The sequence below is a fragment of the Podarcis vaucheri genome (genome assembly GCF_965113315.1).
Source record: "Podarcis vaucheri genome assembly, chromosome: 9".
Lineage (NCBI taxonomy): Eukaryota > Metazoa > Chordata > Lepidosauria > Squamata > Lacertidae > Podarcis > Podarcis vaucheri.
In genome coordinates, this window is record NC_138767.1 from 66,958,641 (window position 1) to 66,977,077 (window position 18,437).

Consider the following 18,437-nt stretch of genomic DNA (forward strand, 5'->3'; position numbering starts at 1 on the left):
GAGAGCCTGAGAGTGCGGCACGAAGGAAGAATGATAAAAGGGATTCCAAGAGGAGCTCATATCACATGTAGAGAATGATCAATCAGATAAGGGCTGCTCAAGTTAAGCAAGACAGAGAGAGGTGAGTCCCTAATGAAAGCTCAGTTTGTCTAACAAGATATGATGATTAATAATGACAAGCATGGCTGAAGTATCCACTGCTAATAAACAGGCCTCACCAGGGGCAAAGGAACACCAAGTTATGAGGCCATAGGTGGAGCAGCCAAAACACTCTCCGCAGCCCTAGACAGATTGCTAGGAAGGTATGCATTGGCCACAAGAAATATATGACATGTCACTGGTGACCTTAGCTACAGAATTTTGGAACTTGGGAAGCAAGCCTACAACTAAAAGCAGAGAAAAAGAGAGAGATGTAGTTTGTTTTACAGGACAACCTATTATTGTTTAGCTAATGGGATGTGCTTTGTTATCTTGATGAATGTAAGGATAGCTTTGCTTGGGGAGCCCAGAAGCCAGACCTGAACACAATACAACAGTATCTCCTTTGGAGCTTACCATCCTCACTGTTGGTCAATTGTAGCTGTACATGGCAGAATAAGCATGAGGTATCTTGTGCACACCAATGGCTGGTTTTGTCACATTTGAGTTGAGTTCCATGACATGCCCCTTTCCCCTTTCATTCGTTCATCCGAAGCCTGGGGAGGGGCTAGGGCCAGGCCACGACCCCAGTGGGAACCCAGGGGGTGCTCAAATCGATCCACATTGGTAGGGCTTCCCCTACCAGTGGTTTACCTTTACCAGACTCCCTGCAAAGCGGGCAGGAGTCAGATATAGTCTGTGGATGCCAATGCCTAAGCCAATACCGCTCGCATTCTGTAACCAATAAAGTTGTGGCCTAAATTTTGCCCATTAACATTAACCTAAAATTCTGTGTCCTTGTGTCTTTATTCTCATGGGGGTGGCTTGGGGCTTTGACACACAACTAGTAGACCTAATGCCTTGTATTCGTTTGTTTGCTTGTTTGCTTGTTCATTTAGGAGTATTTATACCCAACCTACTAATTGAAGTTCTTGAGCTTCTTACACACACACACACAGTAATAACCATAAATAAATAAGAATAAAAATGTGCACCCCACCACTGAGGCCATTCCATTGTAGCTATCCAACCTCCCAAAATTTCAAAACCTCTCGTGATGGTTTGACCCCTTTCCGTTTTAACAGTACAAATTCTACAAACACCCTCCATATCGCCTCAAAATCATTTCTCCTGCATATTCCCTGTCTTACCTTAATGAAACATGTTAATTTATCATTAATAGCTATCTCCCACACATCTTTATACCATTCTTCCATTTTAGATTCTGCTTGCCCCTTCTACTTCCTAGCTTCCTAGCTATAATAATTTGCGGAGCTGTCAATAAATTTGTGAGCAAGTTCTTCATAGCCTGTGAACCTTCCACCCCATTGTAAATTGATAATAATGCTTCCGTCACACCGTGACGGAAACCAGAGCTCACAAAAATGCTGTTTACCTTCCCACCACAAAGGTGAAGGGGAGTGACGAGAGGAAGGGGCTTCACTGATCTCAGGTGAATTAAATTTTAATTTTAGAAGCTGAACAAAAGTTGTGCCCAAGACTGGCATCTGCCTCTCTCTTGTTCTCTGCAATTTGGAAGCTATTTGTATACTCAACATTAGCACTGAACATAGTAAGATGCTTCAATAGAATCTAATACTGAACAGTATCCAACAGCTGGCAGGCATTTGTAGTCAATATATTAAAGTACAAATTAGCAAGTCTGTATAGATTATATTCATCATTCAAATATAAGCATTCAAAACATGTTTTGAATGTTGGCGGCTAATTTTGATTTTGGAATCTGAAACTTTGTTAGCGGTTGCAGTTTTCAAAATGATGCAAAATGTTATTTTGCATCTGCCATTCAGCTAGAGTCTAAAAAGGTAAAGGTAAAGGACTCCTGACAGTTAAGTCCAGTCGCAGACGACTTTGGGGTTGTGGCGCTCATCTCACTTTACAGGCTGAGGGAGTCGGCATTTGTCCGCAGATGGTTTTTCCAGGTCATGTGGCCAGCATGACTAAGCTATTTCTGGTGCAATGGAACACCAAAACCAGAGCAGCGCATGGAAACGCCATTTAGCTTCCTGCCGGAGAGGTACCTATTTATCTACTTGCAGTTTTGGGAGTGCTTTCAAACTGCTAGGTTGGCAGGAGCTGGGACCGAGCAATGGGAGCTCACCCCGTCGTGGGGATTCGAACTGCTGACCTTCTGTTCGGCAAGCCCAAGATGCTCAGTGGTTTAGACCACAGCGCCACCCACGTCCCCCAGCTAGAGTTGAAGGGTGCCTAAATTTCCCATTTGAGTTCAAAGTTGTTAACTCCAATTGCTTAAGTTATACTTAATCTGACTGCTTCAGGTAAACCTCGTTCTGTGCCAATAAGCACAGGGCACATTTCCCCGGAAGCACTGGGACCCATAAAGGTAAAGGGACCCCTGACCGTTAGGTCCAGTTGCGGACAACTCTGGGGTTGCGGCGCTCATCTCGCTTTATTGACCAAGGGAGACAGTGTACAGCTTCTGGGTCATGTGGCCAGCATGACTAAGCCGCTTCTGGCATACCAGAGCAGTGCACGGAAACGCCATTTACCTTCCCGCCGGAGGGGTACCTATTTATCTACTTGCACTTTGACGTGCTTTTGAACTGCTAGGTTTGCAGGAGCAGGGACCGAGCAATGGGAGCTCGCCCCGTCACAGGGATTCGCACCGCTGACCTTCTGATTGGCAAGCCCTAGGCTCTGACCACAGCACCACCAGCATCCTCCCCCCCCCAGGGACCCACAGATTGCAGCAAAATCTTATCTGTGCAATGGGTTCATGGGGAGAAGCTGCTTCATAAGCCCTTGCAAAAGTGAGGGGAAAGCTTAAAGAAGGCTGCTTCCCCTGGAACTCAGAGTCAGTTCGCCTCAAGAGCTCCCCACTCACCCTTCCTTTGTTAGGTGAAAGGAGGAATGGCATTGGGCAGGACCAACATACTATAGCCCCACCATACGGAGCCTGAAGGGAGTACTGACACAGCACCCCCCAAGCTTGGGTTGGGGTATGTGCCTGGTTTGAATCTGCTCCCTGGTCACCCAAGAAGACCTTTCGTGCTTGGCTTGTACCAAAGCAAGATTCAGCACTGACCAACTCCCATTGAACAGGTTTGCGGTAGTCCAAAGCCAGCAGACCCATTCCACCAATGTGGGTTTATGGAATCATGAACTGATCCTGGCTCCAATGCCATTCCAACACTTATTCTGCTTGCTGCTGTCAATAAAGATTTGGTCTGATTTCCTCCCATCACCATTGTACAGTCTGGTTATTTGCTGTTCTCGTTCCCAATCAATGGAAGTTTTTGCCATGAGTAGAAAAGAGTTTATTAAACCTTAATGGCAATCGAGTTTCCATATACAGTAGTACCTCGGGTTACATACACCTTGGGTTACAGGCACCTCGTGTTACAGAAACTTCAGGTTAGAGACTCTGTTAACCCAGAAGTAGTACCTCGGGTTGAGAACTTTACCTCAGGATGAGAACACAAATTGTGTGGTGGCAGCAGGAGGCCCCATTAGCTAAAGTGGTACCTCAGGTTAAGAACAGCTTCTGGTTAAGAATGGACCTCTGGAACGAATTAAGTTCTTAACCAGTGGTACCACTGTAGTATAAGCTAATGTCCATTTTACTGTGGTGTGATAGCTACTGATTTGGCAGTAAATTACTAATGATGCAATCCTATATATTTCTACTTCGAATTAAACAAAGCTCAATGGGACTTACTACAGGTTATTGTATAAAGAATTTCACCTTCTGGATTGTATACAACTAAGTTTTACTCAGAGTAGATATGCTGAAAATAACAGACATAAGCCCAGAATTGTAAGTACCTGGAATATATTTGTATTTATAACTTTTTGTGTGCACTTTCAATAAGCAAAATGTGAAAACATTAGCAAGAAGAAACAGTTAAATCACCAGTGATGTGTGACAACCCACACTTATGCATGATGGCTGTACATTACATTTTCATTACACCCCAAAAGGAGAGGCATGCAACTAACTCATTGAAATAATGCAAGCAAATGAAAATAGAGAGAAGAATTCTGGTAGATGAATAAAAGATAACAGAAACTTGCAAAACAAATACAGACAAGTATAGCAGAATGTTGTTGAGCATCTTTTCCCCCTCAAGTAATTAGATTAAAATAAAATCAACTTTCATTAACTGTTTATAGGAATGGCAGTAAGAAACAAACAGATTCGGAGAATTCCAACACAAGCTGTGCAATGAAATATCTGTTAATAAGCCATTGATCAATAGGTCTCACCCAATCCATCAAGCAACCCATTTACTTGTTTAATTACTTGATGGTGGAATGGCTCCATAGCTGTCAGAATATTTCATTTTTTTGGGGGGGGGGGTGGAGAACAAAGGTAAATTTTGGTGTTCAGTTTTTCCCCATTTGTGGGTGGTGAAGCATGCATTGTGAAGTTGGGCAAATTTCAGGTGTCATAAATTCAAAGATGGAAACTCATCAGTCCACATGCACCCAGAGTTTCTGATGGTAGGGGCTGGAAGAATCTTATAAACACACAATGAATTTTCCTCACCCCTCCAAAATAATAACAATAATCTCCCACACCCATATTCGTGGGGGATTTCTCTCTCCATCTCCTCAAAAACTGAGCCTATTTAAAGTTAGGGGAGTGTGCACTTATCATGCAAGTTGCGCTTCGCTTCAGTGATGAAACAATTTATTTAAGATTCAAATGGTCTTTAAAAAAATTAAGGAAAGATGCAGATGGGCAAGCAACATTTGTCTACTCGTACAGCTGCTCACCTCCATTAATATGACAGAATTCAAACTGCCCTACTTCATAAATCAATTATTCATCTTGCTCAATAACTTGCCTCGGGGTGCAGCCAATCCCGGGGCTTCAGAGATAGCCTTGCCACAGGCCAACTGGTAAGAGGTCATGACCTAGAGAAGCAGCTTCTCATTTGTTGCATATAATCCACACTTCTTTCCTCAAGAGAGCTTTCGTGTGGAGATCTAATATAAGCGTTCAAAAAAGGAAAAGGGCAACAGCTTTTCCAAGCAGCACATTCGTTGTTCTTGGGCTGGTTGTAATAAAAAAATTCCTTCCAGTAGCACCTTAAAGACCAACTAAGTTAGTTCTTGGTATGAGCTTTTGTGTGCATGCACACTTCTTCAGATACCTGAAATGGCTTAGTCATGTATTCTTCAGATTTAGTCATGTATTTCTTCAGATACCTGAAATGGCTTAGTCATATATTGGGCTGGTTGTGTAGCTCCAAAAAGTGGCCTTGTACCCAATTTGCTTATTCTGCACCTAGCCCAGCTCCCAAAACTTGTTACATCGCCTCTTTTTTTGGAAGACAATGTTCCAGGGATAAAACCTGGGTTTTATTTTATTCTTTCACATGCAAAGCATTTGCTCTAGCCATGCCCCCATCATAGAATGGGAGCTGGGTTGGCCCATGCAATTGAGAACAGCTTGCATCCAACTGCGGCAAACCTAGAGACAGGGGAGAAATTCAACCAAGTTTGCATTTAGAGGGGAATCTTATCTAATTCTCACTTTCCAAAACAATGTGATAATTGGAAAGCAACCATTCTTTGAAATTTGCAATTATTTGAATTTTGAAATGCAGTTCTCCAACCAACCAATGTTTACAAAGATGCATACATTATAGGAAAACGTGTGTAAATGAATATATTGGTGAAAATAACATGCTGAAATGCATTGTATTAGGAGAAATTGCAACTATGTGCCTCTAGCTTAAAACCACATATAAAAATGGGCTCATTAGGAGGACATTGCACTAAAAGCTGAAGAATGTGTATGATAGATAGATTGATAGAATGGCAAATCATTGCAGAAATACGGTGGTGAATTGCACAGTTTAACTGTGGAACAATATAGAAACAGCCTGGGATGTCAGGCATAAGGGACCCCTGACCATTAGGTCCAGTCATGGCTGACTCTGGGGTTGCGGTGCTCATCTCGCTTTATTGGCCGAGGGAGCTGGTGTACAGCTTCCGGGTCATGTGGCCAGCATGACTATGCCGCTTCTGTCAAACCAGAGCAGCGCACGGAAACGCGGTTTACCTTCCCGCCAGAGCGGTACCTATTTATCTACTTGCACTTTGACGTGCTATCGAACTGCTAGGTTGGCAGGAGCAGGGACCGAACAACGGGAGCTCACCCCATCGCGGGGATTCGAATCGCTGACCTTCTGATCAGCAAGTCCTAGGCTCTGTGGTTTAACCCACAGCGCCACCCTATGGGATGTAAGGCATAGCTCAGCCAAATGTGAAGTTTTGCTTTAAGGAAGTTGCAACTCAACATTAACCTTACCCTAGTGAGGCCCAACTCTGTTTACATTATCTTACATTTGCCCTCATCTCTATTCACAAAATAGTGATGTTCGGTGGGGTGTGCGTGTGTTTGTGTGCTTAAGAGAAGACATAAACTTAAAACTAGAGTGTCAAGTCAAGAGCAACAGAAAGATGCATATAGCAGAGCAGCTTGCCTTGTTGTCTCCAGGGAGACAATTTTCATTTCTCTCAATTGCCTAATATTCACATTTTTTTGCAAAAAGTTTTCAATTAGAAATAATTGTGCCTTGGATTAACCTACGATGTTGCCAGTGCAATGGGAAAATTCAGAGAAGTTTGGATTTCAATGGGGGGCTGTGTTTTCATTCCTATCTTGCTTCAGAAAGTGCAAATGATATGAATTCACCCTTATATGCATACCCAATCTAATTTATCCTCTATAACTGCAAGCAAATATAGAGACGTGGGTGGCGCTGTGGTCTAAACCACTGAGCCTCTTGGGCTTGCTGATCAGAAGGTCAGCGGTTCAAATCCACACAATGGGGTGAGCTCCTGTTGCTCTGTCCCAGCTCCTGCCAACCTAGCAGTTTGAAAGCACGTCAGTGAAAGTAGATAAATAGGTACCACTCCGGTGGGAAGGTAAATGGCATTTCTGTGCGCTGCTCTGGTTTTGGTGTTCCATTGCACCAGAAGCGGCTTAGTCATGCTGGCCACATGACCCAGAAAAACCGTCTACAGACAAGCGCTGGCTCCCTTGGCCTGTAAAGCAAGATGAGTGCCACAAACCCAGAGTCATCTGCGACTGGACTTAACTGTCAGGGGTCCTTTACCTTTACTTTTTTTACTGCAAGCAAAACAATATCATTTACAGATCCACGTTTACTCAGAAGTAAGTGCTGTTGGGTCCTATTTCCAAGTGAGTATAGTTAGGATTGTAGCATTCTTATTCTTGTTATTGCTTCTAGGTTTTCTTTTTAATAAAAAAAGACCACCACCAAGTATGGAATACTCTGACTGAAGTTTGTTGGGGGTAATTAGCAATGGCACTAACCAAATACCTGCCCTAGTTAAGAAACACTTCTTGTTCCTAATTAACCAAATTACTTTCAGGTCATACATCACATCCTTGACAATAATGCCATTTCCATGCTTAATTGCTTAAATAAATGTGTAATTAATGTCTAGTAACGGGATTACAGCTGTCTGGAAACAATGTCGCAACAACTTACAACCATTACTTTTCTATAGCTGACTGCATCCCTCCCTCTTCCCGCCCTAAGACACATACATATTACTTAATTAAAAATGGAAATGTCTAATTTAATAACATCCTGTGGGGAGTTCAGAAATGTTTCCATTAACAACAACAAAAAAAGTCTAAAGCATTGCTTTATGGACCATTTAGGGAAAGGATAATATTTAGCATACAGCCGTAAATTGATGCTAAACTATGATCAAAACCTGTTCACAAAACAATTAGTGCAGTTTCTAGATTGCTGTGATCTGTTTACAAGTAAGTCACAATAAATGCAGAGAGAAACCGTTGCTTCACAAATCTAAAGAGTTGTGAATTGGAGGGGGGAGGGGACCAGATTGACAAATAAATAAGTAAAAATAGAGAATGGGAGAAAAGAGGACAGAGAGGCTTCCCCTGGAAAAAAGGCCCTTCCTAGATATAAGAAAGGGGAAAGATTATTCCTCCTTCCCATCCAACCCTAAACAAATACTTGGACCAGAATAAAGGGAAGAAGGTGGAGGAATTTGACCCTGGGACATATGGGATTTGGGTGAACCACTACCCTAAAGGGCAGCAGAGAGCCAGTGTGGTGTAGTGGTTAAGAGCGGTAGACTCGTAATCTGGTGAACCGGGTTCACGTCTCTGCTCCTCCACATGCAGCTGCTGGGTGACCTTGGGCTAGTCACACTTCTCTGAAGTCTCTCAGCCTCACTCACCTCACAGAGTGTTTGTTGTGGGGGAGGAAGGGAAAGGAGAATGTTAGCCGCTTTGAGACTCCTTTGGGTAGTGATAAAGCAGGATATCAAATCCAAACGCTTCTTCATCAGAAAGACAGAACAGGCCCACTCAAGCCCAGTTGATCAAGGCAGTTGGCATGATATGGTTCCAGTCTCCTCACTCAGGCAGAAGGAGGGACAGGAAGGATAAAGATCAAGATAGAGATCTGCTGATCTAGTAAGATTTAAGAAACCCACCAGCTGAACAGATTCCATAGAGCATTTGAACCCTTCAGTGCAGGCATAGGCAAACTCGGCCCTCCAGATGTTTTTGGGACTACAACTCCCATCATCCCTGACCACTGGTCCTGTTAGCTAGGGATGATGGGAGTTGTAGTCCCAAAAACATCTGGAGGGCTGAGTTTGCCTATGCCTGCTCCAGTGACTAGAAAAGGAATGCCATGGTACACCTCCATCAGCATGACCAGACACCTTCATCTGCCCCAGCTGCAACAAAACTGTCTCTCCTGTATCTATCTCTACAGCCACAGCAGGTACTTCAACTTTCAGATGGTTAGACTTCAGCCCAAAAGGTCTACTCTTTCATGATGTCCCGACACAGATGGATGTCAACCACCACAAGGTGGTGATACAAGAACTAGGAGACAATATTATCTTCCACATTGACCAAAGGCAAAAAACCCCTGGTACATTATATTTTAAAGAATCAACAATGTTGTAAAAAGCAAAATGAATACAAAGAATAATGAAATACAGGCACATACACACATAACTTTATTTGTATGTCACCTTTCCACAGTTCAAACCATGCTCAAGGAGGCTTACAACATGAAAAAATGCATCCTTACAAAAGTAGTCGTAAACAATAAATAAAGCATTTAAAAATGCATAACCAAATGCAACAATTTCCACATAAATCACAGGATACAGAAAAAAACAGCAACAACAGCACCCCCCAACCCCCCCCAAAAAAAACCCCAAACAACACCCCAGGCCTAGAATCTGTTCAACAGCCTCAGCTTTTGTAGCTGGAGTCTGTCCGGGCCCAGTCCTCCCAGGCCAGGTGGACAAAGGCGCACAAGGCAGGGAGCAGGACTCACAGCCAAGATAGCAATATCCAAGGTAGATATTAATACAGGTTTTGAATTAACCAAGGGACAATTGCTAGATCAAGGTACACCCAGTTGAGCATTTTAGTAAGTTTATTAATATGCTGCTTTCAAAAATAGAAGATACTTCCCAAAGAGGCTCATACAAATATTTCTCCACTGTCCAAAGGGCAGCTTCCACTATGGGAATGAAAATGTATCAAAATTCATCTCAGCTCACTTGAATGTCCATAACATTAAGCATTTCTGTCCAGCAGGTTCCTTTTTTAAAAAAAAATGGAATGGATCTTGTTTCCTGAAACTAAAAGGTTACATCATTTACACACACAAAGCACACATACACTCACCCATTCATTCCTGATTCTCCCACTTGCTACTGTCTCTGAAAAATACATCATGTTTCCATCAACCTGCCAGTCGCCACACTTAAGAATCTACGAAAGTCAACAAAACCAACAAAACTCATTTTTTTTGCCCTCCTTCTGCATCCCACCCATCATGACAGAAAGTCACACAGGAATCGTACCTAAAACAAACCCCAAACCAACTGACAGAACTAACTGGCAGCAGTATTTGTGCCCAGGGGGCAAAAGATTAGAAACAAGGTTTAGGATGCCTGCAGTTAAAATTCAGTTCACTCTGGCAGCCAAGGGGTGGGGAATTCAGTGCTCCAAAAAAACACAATTAATGTTGTCAAAACACAAGCAGTTATGAAGAACAGAAGCAACTCAGGAACTGTAGCTTGTAAGGGTGCTGGCATCTGTGAACTAAAGTTCCCAGGATCCTTTGGGGTGAGGGCATGTACTTTAAACGTATGGTGTGTCTATCAGCTCTCCGAAGTCAAGGGACATGTTTTGGGGCCATTTCAGTATCTGGAACCAAGGCAAAGAATGAGATGTGGGTAGATTAGATTGGAGGGACTCTTAAGGGGATGTGGTTGAGATGACCTGGCAGGAGAGATGTTATGCTAGATTAGGAGACCCTGGCGGTCCAGTTCTGCCCTGTGGGTCACAAGTTCTCCACTACGGTTTTATTTTATTCCCATGTGTAATTGAGTATTTATGTGTGTGTTACTGTTAGTGTGCTAAACTCTGTGAATTTCCCAGCAGTACTCTGAGTTTGCAGTGGGAAATAGCATAATAATTCTGATATTTACCAGAAAATTGCAAGAACAGATAAATGCCTTTTCCCCAGTTACCAAATGCCTTCATACTTTTCATGATTTACAAACTGTAATAGCAGTTAATAAGGAAAGTTGGAACAACGAAACACTTGTAAAAGTAAGAAGAATATTAACGTTTCAGAAGAGTAATGTATTCTACTTCAATTTGTCCTTCAACTACGGTAATTTTTTGAGCTTCAAAACCGCTAGTGATTTCTGTTGTAGCTGCTGTCCGTCACTAGTAAAAGGAAATAAACAGGTCAGGTTGAACCCGAATAAGAGAAAGAGAGAGTGACTGTGCTGACTTTCAGTTTATTTAGCTTGTCTGTTTGCTAAAGAGACTAACATGTGGAAAGGTTTGCTTGAAGCCCAAAGCCCACTTAAATGATTGACATGGGTTTTTTTCTTGGAAAGAGCAATTGTTTGCTTGAATACATGTGACAGAAGAAAATGGTTTCCTAAGGACACAAATTGTGATGGAGAAAGCTTCCTGGAAATGTACAGGTGAAACTTGGAAAATTAGAATATCGTGGAAAAGTTCGCTTATTTCAGTAATTCAACTTAAAAGGTAAAACTAATATATGAGATAGACTCATGACATGCAAAGCAAAATATGTCAAGCCTTTATTTGTTATAATTGTGATATTATAGCATACAGCTGATGAAAACCCCAAATTAACAATCTCAGAAAATTAGAATATTAAATGAAATCAGCGAAACAAGGATTGCAATTAGAGCAACAATAGCTAGTCATTCATTGTTGAGGCTTGGCTTCCTCAGCTATAGAACCTCCTGAATAGTACTAATAATATAATATAATATAATATAATATAATATAATATAATATAATATAATATAATATAAATTTGTGGGTTATATGTCCCACTCTTCACCTGGTTGTGGTGAGTGAGCTTACATGTTCCTATGACCCTTGTGAGTGAAGCTATCAGGAATCTCGTACTCCCAGCAGGGTCACCCAAGGCAGTAAGGTGAAAGGGAAGGAGCTAGACAAATAATGATCCAACAAGTCCTCAATGGCAGAACAGTCGGATGATAACAAGTGGTATGTCCCCACTGTGGAAGGATGTGTGGATCCAGAATAGTCTTCCACAGTCACTTACGGACTCACTGTTAAAACTGTGTTTATGGAAGACAACCTTACTTGGCTATGAGTGATCGCCAAAGAAAGAAGAATCCTGTCGTCTGCCAGCATTAACTTTTAATTCCCAGTTTTCTACTTCTGGTACATTAGAGTCTGCTTTGTGTTGGCCCCGTGGTTCTCCTGATAGCTATGCAACTGGGTTGCTTCATTCTACCTGTCAGGGAACTGACATCGGAGCGAGAGGCGAAGGGAAGGCTCCCAGATGATGCTGGCGAAGGACCCAGCAGCAGGGGGAGAAACAGCTCAGTAGAGGGGGAAGCCAATCAGTGCAACACCAGGGATAAAGGGGGGCAGACGGGGGAATTGGAGAGAGGGCTCCAGGACTCTTCACTGGACATCAGTGAGGAGAGCCCAGGTCCTCCGCTACCCACGCCTTCCCTGCGCAGAAGACCCCCGCGCAGTGAGAGGAGGAGGAGACTGGGTGTCAAACAACTTTTATGTTGGAAGAGGTTCAAGAAACGCCCACTGACAGATTCTGCCAGTGACTGAGGCAGCCACGATGAGAAGGGGCTGTGCTGTCAGAAAGGTTTAACAAGGCAAATTAACCGAGAAAGGCACCAGTTTACGCACGAGTAACTCATACCTACTACACTACCCTTAGCTTCACCCACTCATTTGAGGAGTTTTCATCCCTGCTCTCATCTGAGAAATGTCAGAAGGTATAGAGAGGGCTTTGTATAATGGGAATGGCATATTGCAGCACACGCCAACTGCATTAATTGCACCCTTTTGCATGTTATCATCCTTCCTGAATGCTGATTGTGTTGCTGAAAAAATCTTTAAAATGAAACAACAGCTCTGCATTATGCTGATGCAGCACAGTGTGTCAGCGATGGGAGAGGGAATGGAAACATTGCATAAGATCTATAAGGAGAACACATCCTGCTCTTTGAAAACAAAAGAGGCAAAAAAGTTCCATAAGACGTACAGTTGTTATAACATCAATACGTGAGTCACTTTATAGAGCAGCAAAGTAATATATAGGTTTCAGCCTCAAGGAATCCAGATTTGAACTAGGAAAAGGGGAAGGGTGATAAGAGATAAATGCAAGTGATAAGAGATAAATTGCTGGGTTTCTTGCCAGTTGCAGATGATAAGTAAAGCTGCAACCCTAGTCCCATTTATTTGGGAGTAAATTCATTAAATGCAGTAGGACTTGCTTCTGATTAAATGTGGTTAGGATTGCAGCCTAAACAATTAAACGAAGGGCTTCACGTTTTTTGATGTTGAAGAAAATATGAGGAGCAGCATCATATAGGTGTTCTGGGAGACACTCTCACACACAAACGCATACACACACCACCTTGATATTAGACATCTACATTCCAGCTCATTGCAAACCTAGCACTATAGCAAAGTATCGAGAATAGCTATCACAGCAAATTTGCTCCAGCACTACCATTTCTTGTTTGTACATATTGATTTAGAGTGCATGAAAGGCGAACTACATCAAATGATACGTGAGGAATAAATTATTCATTATAAAAATTTGACAAACATGTGTAAAAATAAATAATGCATGGCAATTTATGGCAACACAGTTGAACTTAATTTATTCAAAAAACTTGACTCTATAATCTTGCATGAATTTTAATATGCCCTTCTATGCCTTTGTATCATATGGAACAAAGTGACTGCGAATCTTACATCTTCTGGAAAATAAGCACTGAACTTACTTTGAGCCTCTCCTGTTCGTTAGTGCTACAATACTGAAATCTGGCAATCAATGACCTAAAAAAAAAAAAAGATAGAAAAGTAACAGCACTTGGACATGAGATTTTAAGAACGCTTCACTGATTCTCCCATGAAACGATTACCCAATATAATTTGCTGCAATAACATTTTTGTATGACCATAACACCCTATATAGCTAAGGCTTGTCACATTTTAGAAAAATCCTTCTTTCTACCCCATTCTGCATAATCTTAGCGATCCACTGAGGACATTATCTTACTCATCCTATACAGGTGAAACTCAGAAAATTAGAATATCGTGGAAAAGTTCATTTAACATCAAACATTTAAAACTTCCCTAAACAGGGCCGTTTTATAAAAGTCAGGTAGTTGTTTATTTCCTTGACACCTGATGGGTGTTCCACAGGGTGGGTGCCACTACTGAGAAGGCCCTCTGCCTGGTTCCCTGTAACCTCACTTTTTGCAGTGAGGGAACCGCCAGAAGACCCTCGGAGTTGGACCTCAGTGTCCAGGCAGAACGATGGGGGTGGGAGATTCAGGACAGACATAAGAGAGGACTTCTTCACATAAAGGACTGGTGATCAACCTGCACAGCTTTAAGAGGTAATTAGATAAATTTTTCTCAGTAGTGATGTACGGAAGTGAGAGCTGGACCATCAAGAAGGCTGATTACCAAAGAATTGATGCTTTTGAATTATGGTGCTGGAGGAGACTCTTGAGAGTCCCATGGACTGCAAGATGATCAAACCTACCCATTCTGAAGGAAATCAGCCCTGAGTGCTCACTGGAAGGACAGATCCTGAAGCTGAGGCTCCAATACTTTGGCCACCTCCTGAGAAGAGAAGACTCCCTGGAAAAGACCCTGATGCTGGGAAAGATGGAAGGCACAAGGAGAAGGGGACAACAGAGGACCAGATGGTTGGACAGTGTTCTCGAAGCTACCAGCATGAGTTTGACCAAACTGCGGGAGGCAGTGGAAGACAGGAGTGCCTGGCGTGCTCTGGTCCATGGGGTCACGAAGAGTCGGACACGACTAAACGACTAAACAACAACAGATAAATTCATAAGGGATAGGTTTGCCTCTGTAAACCTGTTTTGGGGGGTCAGAAGTGAGAGAGTGCCATTGCACCCATGTCCTGCTTCCAGGCTTCCCTTAGGCTTTTGGTTGGCCGCTTTGAGAACAGGATGGCCTTTGAATCCAACATCAGAAATGAACAGAAATGTGTTATAACTGCGCTGAAGTTCATTTTTTCTTATGCTACTGAAACAGAATTCGACCATTTCATAATTTCAAATTGAAAGTTGTAGCCATCTCATGAAACAAGAGAGCATGAAACAACTGTTTGCCCATAATTTGGACCCTAAGAATTTTCAAGGAGGGGGACATGATCCTGTTCTTATGGATATCTGAGGGGCTTAATCCATTGCCCCCTCCCCCAACACGCATTTTAAAGTCATGAGAAGGCTCTCTGCCGATTTCGTCAGATAAGATTAAAGCCTAAACCGGCAGCCGGAATGTATAAGCAGGAGACCTCAGGAAAACATAATAAGATAGCTTGATTTAGAAGCAGGCATTTAATGGTCTGAACACTGCACATAAACATGAATGATTACATGATAATTCACACCCTGTCATGTTTTATTAATTAGATATCGGAAACCATCTGTGCAATGTGCTTTAATGATATGAGGGGAGCGGGGGGGGGGATCACTGTTGCTTTTGCTGCTTAGTAAATGGATCTAACATTTTTGTTGCCTTTAATACATGGAAAATAAGCACAATTAGCCACCATGAGAAATCCAGTTCAGACTTGGGCTGCACCCCAATGCGCCCCTGAATTTCACAGCCTTGTTCACCATTGGAAACCAGTTGGGGGAAGTGGGTGCATCTTCAAATCATCTGCCATTAAGGTTTTACTGGTTTTGATTTTGTAAGCTGTTCTGAGAGCTTCAGCTAAAGAGGGTCTACTAAGTGTCTAAACAAAAGAACTTCTCTGAACTGCTAGCTTCCTTCAGCAAGGGGAACTTGTTGCTGAAAGAGACCTGTCCATGGTACTTTGGGCATTCACCCTGCCTGCCTATCTTCAAGGTGCTTGACTGCCCTTACACCTGAGTGTCTGACAGATATGTTAACTTTTTTTCTCTTTTGTCTATTGGCTTGTTTATCTACCGAGATAGCCATTTGTAATCCAAATAAATCCTGCTCCATAAAATTTATCACCAGGAAATAAAGTGTACTCACACTGAATTTTAATTGCTTTCATTATTCTTATTGATTAAAATTGCCCTGGATATCTGGAATGAACTGTAAACAACAACCAGGGCTCTTATTTTCATGGCCACTATCAATTATTCTGTTTTAGCAGCCAGATCTTTCAATTGGTCTGTGCTGGCCGCAATCTTTGTGGAAAAGGTTGCAAATTTCTAGAGAAGTATTATTAGCGTGTTAACTCCGTATTATTTTGCAAGTTACCTTTTTTGAACAGTGTGCATCTTTCCCTTCTCATTATCTAACAAGATAAATTATGTATTGATCTTTGTACCATGAAATTGTTTCCTTCCCAACTCATTCATATTTAGATTAGAAAGGTATTGTTGGCCTTGGACACCCTCATTATTAGAAAGAAATGTTTACCGCCGCCTCAGCTGTGACAGCAGATAGCTCTGACTAGTTCTGTTCTTTAGGATCAGAAGAGATAGTCCAATTGCTTTGACTCTAAAGGCGATTAGAGAATAATGAGAAGATGAGGAGGAAGAAAACCAGTGGTGTAAATGGCAGTGAAGAGGAAAACTCACTGTAGGAGAAGGAGGTCTATGGAGGGTGTTTTGTCCAATATATGAAACAACATTTAATAAAATGAAACACTCTAAAATTACATGGCTTTTTGGATGTTCAGTGAAAACCATGCTGGCCAGTTGACAAGGAGGGAGGATATTTTAGACAGGTTACAGCAAACCTATCTCAGAGATCAACAAACTCCTTTCCACCATAGCTTTAGAGAGACTAGAGCTCTCCAATAGATAATTACCCGCACTTTACCAAAATATAATTCCTAGAATTCCCCTGGAAGAAACCATGACAGTTAAGCTGGTACAAACTAATACCAGCTTGTAGTGCAAGATATCCCCTCACTCAGGGGTGGTTCATCCTGTTTTGCCACCTGAGGTGAAATGGGAAGGTAAAGCCTCCCTTGCCTTGCCGACATCTCAACTCACTGGGGTTGGCTGGTGGGAGCTTACAGCAATATCTTGCAAGGTTTCAATGTGATTGTGGCGATCACACAGGATCCCCACACACTTCACCGTCTATTGATCCCTGTGCCACCACTTTATTTCTCGCTGCCACCACCCAGGCCCTACCTGGTACAATACTGAGTCCAGTCAAGGTTAAATTGGAACATAAACTTTTGTTTATTTATTGCATTTTAACAAGCGTGTGGTTTCATAAACAGTATTGGTCAATTATAAACATGGGGTGCCTATACAGACCTATAACTTCCGCTACCTGCTCTCACTCACTAAACCACCTCTCAGATATTTACTCGTCTTCCTAGCTCCTAACTGTTCCTGACTCAGCTTATTTCTCTACACTAACTCAACCTACCCACAGACTCTATCCCAATTCACTCCCACTCCAACCAACCACCCAGCTCCCAACGAACTCCTCCCTTTGCCCCTCCCAGAGCTGGTTTTATAGTCCCTCTGACTCCACCCCCTGGGTTCTGATTGGGTAACCTGTTTAACTATTTCACCTCCAGCACTCTCATATGTTAACGTCACAGTGATCTCAGGAGATCTTCCCAGAAGCCGGTACTGCTGCTCCAGCAGCAGCAGCAGCTGCAACAGGCGGGGCACCCAATGGAGCATCACCCTGTGGCCTGCTGCTCAAGGCAGCTGCTTCAGCCTGCCTCATGAGAGGGGAGCCTTGCCCTCACTCAATATTGTTCTTGTTGTACATTTCAAATTGCAGCCATTTTTTGAAAAGTGGGTATTGTTAGGATATTTTCGTTCCACCTTAAAAGGGAGCAGGCTGTGTGAGTCACAGAGTCTGCACATTTCCTGTTCACAGGATGTTTATGTTTCCTATTGCTTTCGTTTTCTCTCTGTGTCGTAGACACTGAAGCAGGCAGTCATGGTTTTCTTTGTTCTGATCAACGCAGAATAAAACTTGTAAATAATCCTCTCCTGCGTGCGACTTTTGCTATGTATTATCTGCTGATAAGAGCGTGCATCAGTTCCAGAATGTGGCAAGATATTTTCTAGAAACTCATGTTGCTAATTGCTGATACTGCGTGCCTACGGGAGATCGATGGATCGTCCGGACACGGCTTGGGGCCATGATGGACTTTATCTCCCTGGCAGTATCCCGACAGGTATGACCTTGCCAGTTAAAAGAGGCAGTGTTGGAAAAGCAACAGCCCCAGATGTACTTTCTCACAGATAGATTATCGTAATCCACAAACTGAGCTTCATCTATGTAGGTAATGAAAATGATGTGAAAATTCATGCTTCTAGTACAGTTCTTGATCAATATAAAAAGGTGTTCAGATAATAATATTATCTGCCTCCCTCCTTCCCTCCTCTTGCTACCTATCTAACTCTGTTTCATATGTTCTCACCAAACTGGAAGTTACAGGTTTGAGGCTGGAGGCTGGATGGCAGCTAACAGATTGAGGTTGAATCCTGACAAGACAAGTACTGTTTGGGGGACAGGGAGTGGGAAGGTGTGGGGGACTCCCTGGTCCTGAATGGGGTCACTGTGCCCCTGAAGGACCAGGTGCGCAGCCTGGGAGTCATTTTGGGCTCACAGCTGTCCATGGAGGCACAGGTCAATTCTGTGTCCAGGGCAGCTGTCTACCAGCTCCATCTGGTATGCAGGCTGAGACCCTACCTGCCTGCAGACTGTCTCGCCA

At 42.7% G+C, this 18,437-nt stretch overlaps 2 long non-coding RNA genes across 2 annotated transcripts in view; one reads left to right on the plus strand and one right to left on the minus strand.

Annotated features, from left to right (window-relative positions):
* LOC309540966 overlaps nucleotides 1-13,806 on the minus strand; it is a 99,634-nt gene extending 85,828 nt beyond the window's left edge. Inside the window, exon 1 of the long non-coding RNA XR_014223586.1 lies at nucleotides 13,503-13,806. This is a non-coding gene — a long non-coding RNA (uncharacterized lncRNA). The remainder of the gene's footprint in view (nucleotides 1-13,502) is intronic.
* Nucleotides 1-18,437, plus strand: part of LOC309540969 — a 409,726-nt gene that overhangs the window by 225,423 nt on the left and 165,866 nt on the right. The window lies entirely within an intron of this gene.